This window comes from Sturnus vulgaris, chromosome 1, assembly GCF_052056855.1.
Source record: "Sturnus vulgaris isolate bStuVul1 chromosome 1, bStuVul1.hap1, whole genome shotgun sequence".
Classification (NCBI taxonomy): Eukaryota; Metazoa; Chordata; class Aves; order Passeriformes; family Sturnidae; genus Sturnus; species Sturnus vulgaris.
In genome coordinates, this window is record NC_142243.1 from 131,220,260 (window position 1) to 131,233,982 (window position 13,723).

The window sequence follows — 13,723 nt, forward strand, 5'->3', positions numbered from 1 at the left end:
TGAATTCTGTCTTAAGTCACAATATCCAAAGACAGTCATGACGAGCTTTGTTCCTGTTAAAGTACCAGATTTGGGACTCCTGGAAATTGAAATATTTTCTTAATAAAAAAAAAAAAAATCCAAGTTATTTTGTCTACCATTTAATTTTCTAAAACCAAAAAATAGAATCTTTGCAGTAAATCCAGAAAAGAGAACAGGATTTTTTTCCTGTCTGTGAAATATGGTGGAAATTGCCTACCCAGCATATATTTCAGAAGAAAGCAATGCTTGTGAGATGAAATAATTTGGAATCAACTATCAAGTTTACCTTGAATTTCCAATTCATTCATTCAAAACTCTGAATTATAAAACTGCAATATAATTTAGACAAGACGAGACCTCTGCGAGTCCCTCATCCAACCCCCCAAATAAGATGAACTTCTGCTGAGGGATGTTGCTCAGAGCCATGTCCAGATGAGGTTTGAAAGTCTCTAGGATGAAAATTTCACCACCTTATGCTCTGTATTTGGGGGGTTTTATAACGAGTATCTAAATGGAGCTTCACTTAGGGCAACTCGTGTCATCTGCCTCTTGATGCTTCACTGATGCACCTCAGAGAGGCAGCTGGGTGCACCTTCCCTAAAACTTCTCTTAGTAGTGGTAAGTTGTGATTCAATATCCTCATGCAGTTTAAATATGATTAATATAGAGATTATTTATTTCTCATTTAAAAAAATTCCTCTTTTATTTTTCTGTTAACGTCTATTAAAGTGAAGACATCATATGAGCGACAGTTTATTAGTCTAAAACACCACTGCCCTCATTCCCCTTCCACTTTTTTTCCTAAATGAAAAGTGAATCAAACTCTTTGCAAGTTTCTGACCTCTCTATGACCCTGTATTTACTTGCCAAACACATGTTAAGGCAGAGAGAAATTGCTTTTATTTCTGATATAAAACTACACACTCTGTGGCCAAGTGCTTTGCTAAGAAACAATACCTTGTCCGTTTTTCACTTTTGTAAAAAGAAAAGAGAATCTATTCATTTTACAGAAATGAAAAGTGGACCAGGCATTATTTAGAACATCTGCTGAAATCTGGCCAGGTGAGCACCTCTAGCAGCTCTGGAGCAAGCATATTGTTGGCTGTATTTTCTCAAATCTTCTGTGTAAAATGAAGAAATTTCTAGATGTACTGATGGTTTTTTACATATCAGTAATAAAGAACAAGAGAACAGAATAGCAATTGATAATGTTATATAGTCACGAACTATTTCAAGGCCACTGAAAAATTCACTGAGTGATTAATCAGCTGAATGGTTCATTTTCCTTGGGGGTCTTACAAACAATTAACATTGATTAATGAACCAATTTATTTCCTTTTGTAAAAATATAAATTGAAATGAGCAAAGCTGTTGTCTGTTTGTCACCAGATTGTCCCAGTGAAACTAATGAAAAATACAAGCTATAAATGGGAGAAAAAATACAAAGATCAGAGTAAGATTCAGACAGGGAAATTTTAGCCGCTCCTTTAATCTAAAATCTATTATTATTTTTAAAAAAATCTTTATATTTCAAGTTTCCAAACATAAGTCAGACACACAGCACCTTGCTGGCAGCAGTGGATCCACAAGTGCCATTAAAATCATAATGCACTCCCTTGCTCTATGACTTGAAGAATTCCTGCTCTTATCTTCACACCCTAGAAAAGTGTGAGACATCCTCAAAAGTGAAAGACAGTAAAGAAACTGTTCTGAAGTCTACTGAGGAGATGGCCACTGGGATGCCTTCTGTTTGATCACATCAAAATTTCCTGAAGAACCCTGGAGCACTGATATTAAATTCCAGACTGTCCTTCAACACACTTGGCTTTCTCACTATTTTTTGTTTACAGAACCATAATGCTTAAAAGGCCAAATCACTGATATTTTTACATAGAGCAGTGGGTAGATCATGATGTAATTAAATTTGAATTAACTCCTTTCTCCCACAATAAGGGACTCAATTCCAGTGCCCAGTGTGAAACAACCTGCAGCCTAGAAATGACACAAAGAACCAGTGAATATATAGGTAGATGCCAGTTGTCTGACCTCTGGACTCTAAAGCCATGATTGCTTCTTAGGGGGATGACAGATTTTGGCTGGAATTCTTGGAGAAAAAGCAGAGAGATCAAATAATTGTTCCACAACTCTCTAACTTGGACCAATGCAAATAATAAATATGCTTTCTATTTGGAGAATATATTTCCTATTCTTTTAAGAGTTTGCCATCTTCCTGTGGCAGAACATTTACTTAAGTTTTACCAAACACTTGCTTTGATTTCTGCAAATATCTATCAGAACCAAGCAAAGATGATGATTATACTAACACTTCTTGCCCTCTGGAAGAAAAAATACGGCAAGATGCTTTACAAACACCTCATCAAATAGTAATTTCACGCTGCTACTACATGGGCAAATACAGGCTAATGAGAAAAATTTGGTGACAGAAAGAATTTAGGAAGAAGAGCTCATTGACTGGTGAAAATTTTAGTGTTCTTCAAACCAAATGTTGCTGCTTGTTACACATAAGAGATTTGGTCTGCCTATCCAGAGCTCAATTCCGAACTCATTAGAGAGCTTAACAAAACTCATCTTCTTTTATGGTGATTGCTTTTGCGGACACTTGGGCCTGACAAAGCCCAAAAGCAGTAATAGGTAAATAAAGAGAACTAGGGAAAGTAAATAGGAAGAGGAGATGAAAAGGTTCTTTATTCTGCTGCATGCAATTAAAGTTGAAATACAAGGGCTTCAGCAGCAGGAGCAAAGCATAACACATCAGGGTTTTCTTTTTCTTTTAACTCTACAGTTTAGGCCTTTGTCTTCCCCCCAGCTCCTCAGCTGCCTGAATCAGTGTTCAGAAGTAGCTGTGCCCCTTTCAGGTTTTAGTTCTTGAGGAAAGGTCAACAAGAGGCAGGAGAAAACATTAAACAACCTTTATTTAGCTTTTCTCATCAAATATAAAGCTAAGAGTCTCCTGGTACCCACAAATTTCTGGAGACTGCAAATGCTGGGCAGAGGAGCAGGAGGTCTTAGAAACAGAGGTAGTTAGAGAAGCTGATAAAGGAAAACAGCTGCACCAAAGAGAACAAGTGAAAGCATCAAGTGCAGTATGTTTATCATAATCTGTTTTCTAAATTCTGGTTTGGTACAATATTTTCCAATTATTTTTCTAGCTTTTTTCTGTTCCTTGTTCAACAAAATAGTCGCAAAAACAAAGGCTGTGGCAATGAAATATAATAAGGGGGTTTTGTTAATGAAAAACAAAACTTTCTGTTTGTACAAGAAAGAGAATTGACTTTGCTTCTCTGCTGTTAACACACTGGGCTCAGTACTGTGGGAAAATTAGTATATCCTTACTGGCTTCATACACAGGTTTTAAACCCCTCATCATCCACCTGGCTCAAATCTGGTACAAGCCTGCTGCCTTTTTGGGATGAGAAACACAATGTCACAAGGAAGGGGATGTGCAGAATGGCACCCCCAGCTGACCCCTCGGTGATCCAGGGGCTTGGGCCCCATCTTAAGCAGGCCCTGCTTACCAAAGGCTGTACAGATGAAGTCCAATAAGTGCACTCTCTTTCTTGAATATTCAAGTGGTTTTTGGGAAGAGTTTTTTCATTGTTAGATATTTCTGTCTGTTCTCACAAGTCATGGCAAAATATTTATTTTCCTTACAACTTCTTTGTCTGGTGGTTAATAATGGGTTTTAGCATCTGTCCATTTTCTCTCTTTGGAAGTTCTAAAGCAAATAACTACATAATTAATATGCTAGCCTGGTAAGTAACTTATTTTTGTCACTCTTTTAAGTCCCACAGTCCTCTTCAGGCTACTTTCCTCCCTCAGTGTTTTTGAATCCATTCCCATTTTCAGAGAATGCTCAAGTACATCCTTCTTTTCATCCCTGCAGTTTGATTTCTTTTTGCTTTGTTTTACAGTCTGAAATTTGTTCTCAACTCTTTTGCTTTTCTTCCATAGCTGAATAATTTCCTGCATGAATCATACAGATTATGAGCTAAACTGAATGCTACGAAATGTAGGAATGCAAGATTCCTCTATAAATAAGGTCTGCTACAGGTCTTTAGTTTTAAACTAGCATGTCTGATTTACAAAAATATTGTATCAAGAGTCTATATAAAAATGATGCCACAGAAAATAGGCATAGGCTTCTTCAAATTTCAAGGAAAGTCCATAATACCTGAATGATTTAGAACAAATTAAGCCTCAGTTTTTCTGACTCTTAAGATCCAAGGATGCATTGTCTGAATCAGTTTGAAAACAGTATATTTAAATGGACTCCAGTCTTTTTGCTGACACTGCACTGCTCTTTGAGGAGATAAACACTGAGTTTTGCATAATGAAAAGTAACCATTCTTAACCTCACCGTTATTCTTTCCATTCTCAGAACTCTCATTTAAAATCTTCATATTCCAGTAGAAATGATGGGAGAGTATTTCATTGTATTTGAAACTGGAAGAGAATATACATTTATAAGGTTGCATTTTTAGATGTTTTATGTTTAAAAAAAGGTATTCTGTCACAAAATTATAATCTTTTATCAAATCTAAATTGAGAATACAGGTAAAAACCACAACATAATTAAATAGATAAGAAAGAGAAGTGAGAATATTTATGGCCACTGATTCTCTTATTCCCTCTTTCTAGTTCTGCACAATAGTTTCTTCCATGGTTCCTAATAATGCCCTGAGCTTATTTTATCCATGAGAGAAAAAACCTACTGATCTCTTGATAGTTGCTCCTGATTTATTTGAGGGAAAATCTAACTCCCAGCTACTCCTATACTTCCAATTCATGATGTTTCATATTTGCTTTCCATCAGATCTAGGTACAATGGTTTCAATTTTTACAATTTCCTCCATGCTTCCTGACATCTAAAATTTGTGGCTGTCCTTAAGAGGACTGGAAGGCATATAAGCCATGTAAGTCCTGTCTTCAGACTTTGTCAGCATGAAGTCTTCCACATAAATGCCCTCGGTATTTCAGACAAAAAGAAAATTAATAACCAAGAGGAGGCTTTTTAACCTGCCCCACTCTACATGGAGCAGTAGAAGACAAGATCTGAGCAACCTGGTCTAATGTAAGGCATCCCTGCCATGACAGGGAGTTTGGAACTAGATGATCTTTAAGGTCACTTCCAACCCAAATCATTCTATGATTCTAAGAGACCAACTTAACTGCAAACAGACCTTGAATATAGAAGAAATGAACTACTGATAATTGCACAAATCTTTTAAAACAATCTTAAATACTGTAGGAAAATGGCAGATAATACTTTATATTATGTTATCTTATGACCCTCATGCTTGAGAGCTCTGGTATTTCCTAACATTCCCCTAACAGATGCTTTGGTGAGCATCACCAGAGCAAAAATTCAGGGGTGAAAAACAGCAGGAGAGCTGGTGTTCAGAAATATATTTAGTGACACAGTGAACTGCTGTCATAAAGAAAATCAAGTGAGTGATCAGAAGAATGTAGGGATTTCCAAGATGTCTGAACATAAAAAAACCTCTGTGAAGCTTCACTGAGCAATCTCTGTTTAAAAAAGTGGGTAACATTGTATCAGATTGTGTTATCTGAAACATCTTTGTAAATTATAAAATATGTGCAAGATAATGGTCATGGGATTTTACACCTCCTGAAAGGAGGTGGGAGAATTCTTATTGTTGCTGGTACCTTTGGTAGCATCTGCAACAACTAAAATTTAAAAGGGTACAAAACAATTATTTTACATCATGGATCTGCCATGGGTATAAAATGAACCACATAGAGAAGATACAAGCAAGTAGATATAAGTGTTTTAAAGATAAAAAGAAATCTGCAAGACTTCATACTAAGAAAAACCAATGGGCATAAGGAACATCTGTAATAGAGCAGCAGGAAATAACTCCATTTGAACAAGAACATTAACAGCATAAAATGAGGCAACAAATCTGACAAATGGATATGTGGGTGCATATCCTCTCCCAGCTGGGAGATAAGAACTCTCAGGTTACAGTTGAGCTGAAAAACACACGGGGGAAGTCTGTATGGATTTGGAGAAGTAAGCAGGGAATGCATCATCTTTGCCTCACAGAAAGATTCAGACTTATTGACCTTTCTCTTTGTCTTGCACTTCCAGGAGGGCCAGAGATGGCATAGCTGGCTACCATCCCTCCGTCCCTCCCCACAGAACTTCCAGCACTGGGAAGAAGAAGGGTTCAGGGCACTGGGAGTGCATGTCAAGAAAGGGCTGTTATTCAGAATTGCACTTGAAAGAAGGGGCATAGAGAGCCACAGAAATAGTGAGAAACTGCCTCACAACTCTCGGTGTTGTCAGCACTGAAAATACACCTTAGGGTCCTTTATTTTTGAATGCTTGCACTGTGAAAGTCTATCTTTCAGAGAATAGGTTCTCAATGGTTTTCAAAATTCAGGTCCTTTGATGTGCATGAAAATGGAGACCAGTATTTTGAGGCATTTAAAGTACCAAGTTACTTCTGAAAAAGGTTATCAAGCCTTGGTCTCTATATATACACACTTAGAAACCTTGGATTTTGGCTACAAAAATGATTACAAAAACCTTAAGCACTTTTAAAGCCTGACTATCAGTGACTGGAAAGTTTATGACCTCTTTTGAGCCTTGTTGGTGGAAATGTAATGAAATACTACCTTGTTGCACAGCTGACATTTGCAGATGTGTGAATCTTGAGGCTTTCCACATCCTTGATTTCTACAAAAAGAAAAGTCTTGCTTAAAATCCTTACAAAAAATTTTATTAACCCTTTTATAGTCTGCAACGTTGGTTCCTGCTGTTGAGTTTTCTTCACTTTCTTTGAGGATGGAGTATCCACTTAGAGCCTTATCCTGGACTCTTTGCCTGCAATCAGATTCACAACACAAAGTTTCCCTTATTGCATTATGCCATGCATGACTCAGGGTATTTGGTGAATTAAAATCACAGTAATAGCAAATTAACATGGAGAAAAGGCGTAGTAGTGATTTTATGCAATGGCAAAAATTAAGAACTCTTTCAGGTATATGAGCATCTCCTTAAAAATTGGGATTGAGGAGAGAAAAAGATAACAAAGGAATGTACTGAAGCAGATTGAATAGCTCAATACTTTGTAGAGTGATGTGGGTTGAAATAGCTCTCCTGCATCACAAGACATTAAACAAAAACCATGCAGGTTCTGAGCAAAATACTCTGGTAAGGACTTTTCTAAAAATGAAGCAAGCCCAGTATGCCTGGGAGAAATGGCATGAGAAACTTCTAAAACACTAGAAAGTCATTATAAAATCCAATTGTTTACTCAATTCCATTCTGCTTTGTTCTGCTGTAAGCCCTGTTGAAAGTTGCCTGTAATGAAACATGAGAGACCTAGATAAACCTGGATATAATTCTCATGGAAGGAGTTAAGGAGAATGCTCACTTCAGTTTAGCAAAGACAAGGCATTCACTCATTCATTGTTATCTCACTCGTTTAACATCTGTAATATTTCCAAATAATGGACATGCATTGTGCTCATGCAATTAAAGCAATGTTATAAAGATGGCCAGAGAGTTTAGTGATCAAGCAATATTATTTTAATTATGTATTCCATTACTGTCCGTTGTTAAACAGGAACTATCATGCAGTCACTGAACAGGAACAGAATATTTCAGGTACAAGGCAATACTTTTTAGAAATGACAGGATGAAACTGCAAGGGTACAGAAATACTGTGAATTCTTTCCCTGAGATACTGACATAATCAAGGGACTAACATTCCCTGAAATTATCTGAAGTGCAGGCAGATACCTGTGAAGCTGCAAAGAGAGGACTGTGTCATTCAAAGATCTGAGATTTTGGAAAATTTGTGTTTAGGAAAGTCACTTTCACATGCCCAGAGAGTGGGTAGGAAAAGACTATGTAGATTACAGTCTGAATATTTTTATAGTTGGTTGTTTTTCCACTCTCTCATTACCATTCCCTTTCAAAGGAAGGTAGAGGAGAAGTTTGAGTGATAGTTCTACATCCTCCCCTTCCAACCAGACCATTTGAAGTCCTGGTGGGTGAGGTATTTGCAGCTTGGAATGAGCCATTTGAGTCATATTTCACTGAATGGAGTTAGGAAATTCACAAGACTTCTAAAGGGCAGCACAGCCTGCGTGGTCTGTATGCAATAGCCAGTTAAGAATCTTACAGACCTAAATGTCAACAGAAGGAGGCAGTAAAGTGAGGTGAAAATCTGAACAGCAACTCTGGAAAAGAGAAAATATTTTAGAAAATATGAGTAAGATGTAGGCAAGAAGTTTATACGTGCTAAATGGTTGCCAAATAAGGTACCAAATAAGAAAATGCCTCAAGGATATAAGATGTAAAGGAACCTGTAAGAAAACAGTCAAATTAGATATTGCCCCATTTGGAAACAGAGCAACAGACAGAGCAAATAAAATGTCATCTGCTATAGGAATAGAAGAGCTTGAAAATAACCATTGCAAGGTACAAGTCATTCACCTCTCCAAAAAAATAAGCCATAAAAAGGAAGAGACTCTCAAGTTGTCAGACCACCACTCTTCTGAACTCTATCCTTCAAAGAGAAGTTTCCTTCTCCAAAGAGTGACATATTCTGCTGCTGTAAAGTCGTTTCACTGGAATAATTTATGGGAGCGAAACAAAGGAGTACTGAAGAGACATCAAGCACAAAAGGAAATACTTGTGCCTAAAAATTCTGTGCCTCTTGGAAAACTTCATCCATTCCATTTTATGAAAAAAGACAATAGTGGATTTATCAAAAATCCAATCCATTTGTCCTTCCAAATTTGGCAGGGGCTTTCACATTGCTTTTCCAGATGAGAATATTCTGAGAAAAGATAGTTCTGAAAAAATAAATCTAAAAAAATATTGTAAGAAAATGTGAATATGCAAAGTAGCCTCATCTGTATGATAGAACACAGACCAGAGAGCTTCTACACCCCTCTAAAAGTTTGGATAATGAAAAAACATCTCAGAGACATGATGGGGAACTTGTTGGTCCAGTCAGTGGGTCAGGCCTCTCACTCTCCTACATTTCTTTGAATTTCTCCCAACAGGCAACATAATGGAAATGTTGAAGTTCTTCTGGCCTTTTCTGCATCCAGTCATTCATATTTATTTTATTATGGGTGAAGGTAGAAATAACAAGTTAAGGGGGAAAGAGAATGGCTCAGTAGTGCAGTCTAAGATCTACATCAATGCCTCTGCTTTTAAATAACTTGGTTCTCATTTTTGAGTAAGAGAGGCATAGTCTGGAATAAAAGTTCCTTTCATGTCTCTTGCTCTGATCCAGTGATTTGCCCTCAGTAGGTGTTTCTAAGTCAGGCAAGTTTCAGCAATCATGCCATACTGATTTTTCACTACAATTAGATTTTTCTGTTTTCTACCAGCTTGACCAGAACATCTGTTATGCACAACTTTTATCCTGCATCTAGGGTTCCCCAGCACAGACGTGCCTGCATTTTCACTGAGGCAAAGAAAATGTCCAAATAGTATTATTGTGTGGTTCCAAGACAAAAATTTCTAATAAAAGCACTTATTGCAAAGTGAGTCACACAAGTAAGGTACTTCCAGGTTTCAGAGGTCTGTGAGGCAGTCCAAGATTTGAATCCAAGTTCTTCACAGTGGTGAATGCAATTTGGTTCCTCATCGTTTATAAGAAGGCCACTTGTAAAATCCAGTTCCATCTTAGATCTTACTTTGTTTGTAGTTTTCAGATCTTTGTTTTTATACTTTTAGATGAATCTATACGTAGATCTTAGCCATTACTAAAAAATAAGCTACCGACTCAATATTGTACAAACCCTTTTGAAATCTTAAATTATCAGAACAAACATAAGCAGTTGTTACTGTCTTTCCAAGAGGAAAAAATCTCTTGGATATTTTGTGATAGATTTACATGATGTTTACTTGTGCTAACATCACCTTCTTTCAAGATTGTTTGCTTGTTATTTTTAAAATGTTTACATATTTTATTAGCTCTCTTTGAAAAATGATCATCATGTCTGGCAGGTAACGCCTACAATAATGTTACAATAGAAGATAACATTTGTAAAACAAAGATTTAAGGCCTTGAGTGCTTTCAAAGATTAATTTGATTACTTTCCTTTAGTTCTTTTTCCCATAGTTTGAGATAACTTCAATCTTTACCTGTAGTCTAGCAAAGCTGTGTGACTTTAACAACTCACTTCTACTAACAAATAATCTGCAACAAGAATTTAAATCTACATGCTTTTTAAAAAAAATTCATTTTTCTATGTAGTTATTCCTGTTGCAAATAGAGGTTCTCCAGAGTTTATTCTGCAAAGCTGTCCAAAAATTTTCCTACAAAAATGACCACATCTTTCAGGTATGCAAAATTCATAAATTTTTGAGGGACTGTCAGAAGTTCAGGCTTTCCTCAAGAAAACTCCTTGCCCTCTTCCTGCCAAAGATCCTTCAATTTTTTATGGCAGAAAGGTGCCAGTAGAGACTTCCCTTCCTGCTCAGAACAGGCAGGAGAAGGTAAAATCGTCAAGATCTTCCTATCTGAGGAATATCCAAAGTATAGATAAAGAGTAGTCCTGGCTCCACAGATTATCAATAGATATGCCCCATCTATGCAAAATGGCCCAGAAAGACACAGTAAGCCCCAGCCACAGCACTCTTAAATGAGTTAAATGCTATGTGGCTCTAAACAGGTACAAGCAAGCCAAAGGCATCACAAAATAAAATCCTGCCCCAGCATGCACATAAAGCTTGTAAAAAGCAAGATCGTTCTTCCGTTTAGAGTAAAAGACTTTTTAAGCTAAACTTGGGAATAAAAAAAAAAGATATTTGGACCTCAGATGTGTAATTTCAATATGATGGAATGTGCAAGATGTGGTTATATGCTTACATGATAAAATTCTGGAAGGCTCTTTGCTTTATGGTAGCATCACCAAGTAACAATGCTAGCTCAGGACAACTGATAAGTTCCTTCCAGGCCTTGTTCTTATATTTCTGAATGTGACCTATTCCTACCAATATTCTGCTACTTCAGGGAAGCCAAAAGTTCTTCAGGATTTAGTTTTCCTTAACTGAACCTCTTATATTGAGAAGAGAACACACTTCAGAATTCTGGGTGACCAACTACTAAGACAGAGCACTGGAGAGCTAGAAATGCTGAAGAATTCCAACCACAAGAGCAAGTCATGAAACGTGTAGTGTGACCACTCATAGTAGTGGGACCAAAGGTTCCCCAAGACAGCTGTTGTTGGACCACATAGTAGGCACAATTTTGGTAAATAACTTCTCACTGTAAAGCATCAAGCCCATTGTTCACTTTCCCAAATGTCTGACGTTCAAAATAGCAAAGATGTAAAACAAATGTATGTAACATAGCTGATGTACTACCCTATCAACACTACCACAGGAAATCTTCTCATCAGTCTGCATTTTGGTAAGATTGCTCTTGACCAGTATCTTCTAACACTCATGTGCTTATGCAGCTGAGTGTTCCCTGAAAGGATACAAAGGACTGGATTAGTTAGAAAGACTCTGAAAATTCATTGCTAGATATGACTTGTTTTATTTTTAACAACCAATTGTTGCTTCCTCCCATTTACAATTTTTAAAAACTACTTGAAGGCATAAGTTCTGAGTTTACATATTTCTCTGCATCTCACAAGCACAAGTAACTCTATGCCCTTTCTTAGAGCAACTCCAGATCATCATATAAATATTAAAATATACCCTGAAGCACATTTTATTTCATTTAATTTTCCTAGGAAAATTATGAAAGCTGTGGTCAGATGTTTGCTGTATGATATTTCTGCTAAGGATTAACATGTGGTCACTGTGATGCTAATGAGCAATCTAAAAACATGGATTACAGTAGAGTATACACACTGTTAGTGCAGTGAATTAAACAGATAATAGAAAGCTATGTTATCAGATCCCCATTTTTATAGTTGAACTTCACACTAATACTGCAGTAGGTATTGCTGCTGCTAATTCAGAAGCTTTTTGATGCTTCCTCCTGTATATTTTTGCTCAGCTAAACAATTATCCAACTGAAAAATACAGCTTTCTTTGTTTAAAAACATTGAAAAAATGTTTCTCTGAATTTCTTTTCTCTTCCAGGAAGCTGATATTGACACATTTTGTTGTTAGTGCAGTGAAACCTTACTAAGTATTGACACTGGTTTACTAGTCTTCATTCAGATGAGTAACAATTAACATTTACGCTGCTTCACTATCATCTCCTGTAAGTACATATTTTCACATTAAAACTTGAGGTTTTTTCATAGAAAAAAAATTTGACAAAAGGAGTAACAAAAGAAACAACTATTTTTAGGTGAGACTTGAGCACAACAAATGTAGTCCCAGCCATGCTGCTGTAAGAAGAGCAGGAGGAAAAGGCTGAGGGACTAAGCAATTGGTTTGGATCAGGAGTTCCCAGAAAGCTGAAGTTTCAAAATCACAGCTAAGTGGGCCTTTTCCCCTCTCAAATTTTAGGAATCAAAATGTTCAGAGTTTGCTGAAACCTTCTAAGCTGACTGAGGGCCCTCTGTAGGTGAAAAACTTCTCCTCCAAATGCCACTCTGCTCTTAGGAATAACAGGATGAGTGATGGGGCTGGCTTTTATCTCATCTTGGCTGTAAACCAGTGGTAACCCCTGGATTTCAGTTCCAAATGACTTTTCACTCACAGTCCTGTACCCTCAAGAAGTCTTGGTTATGGCACTGAAAGCATGCTTACTCTGTATTTTTCCAGTGCTTTCTCTTTTCTTCACTTACAAGAGATGACAGGAACAAAAATTGCAGAAAAACACATTTCTGCTTCCTGACACATAGCAGAAGTGATTCCAGGTAAGGAACTACACACTGAGTGATGCAGATGGGGATTTGCCAATAGAAGGTGAAAAGTTCTGGGGGGCACTGATTTTGAGGGACAGATTCAGATGGGGCAAGGACTGAGAGTTGAGTAAGTTATCCTCATTCTAGGAGATCAACCATTTACCAGAGTGTACTTGCTCCTTAGAGGAGATGACAGGTTTGAAAGGATCAGCAATATATCTGTTAAGTTATGAGACAAGATTAGAAGATCTATAATGCAGAAAAATCAAAACTTCTGTGGTTTATACTGACAGTATCTTGACTAAATTTCTTTTTAAGATTTGGGGAAAAAAAAAACAAAAAAAACAAAAAAAACCCCAGGTCTTCCCAGAAATACAATATAAGGCATTGGATTTTTTCCTCTTAAAGGGAAAAGTAAGATTTGAATGTTTATGTTTGTCATGCTCTAGATGACTATATAGCAGCATAAAAATTATTTGTTAAACAACAAAATACCTCCTCCATAGATCAGGATATAGAATAGAGGGAATGGAATTCCTGCCTCCCACAGTTCTTAATTCCATAAAATTGACAAGATAAATCTCACAAGGTATTTTTTATTTTATTTTCTTCATCTTCTTAAGAGGAATTGGCTAAGAAGGAGAGGAAATTTGGACATTCATTTCATCAGTGATTCAGAGAATCAGTAATGAAAGTAAATGTCTGATGCCAATAGAAAAAGTTGAAGCAAATACAGAATCACATATATTAAATGCATGCATGTGGTTTCACAAAGACTTTTCTCTGATAAACTTGCATTTTCCCAATTAAGAACAAAATTTAATTTCGTGCACAAAGTCTGTGTATGCGTCTTTTTTCTCTTCTGGCTTTGACA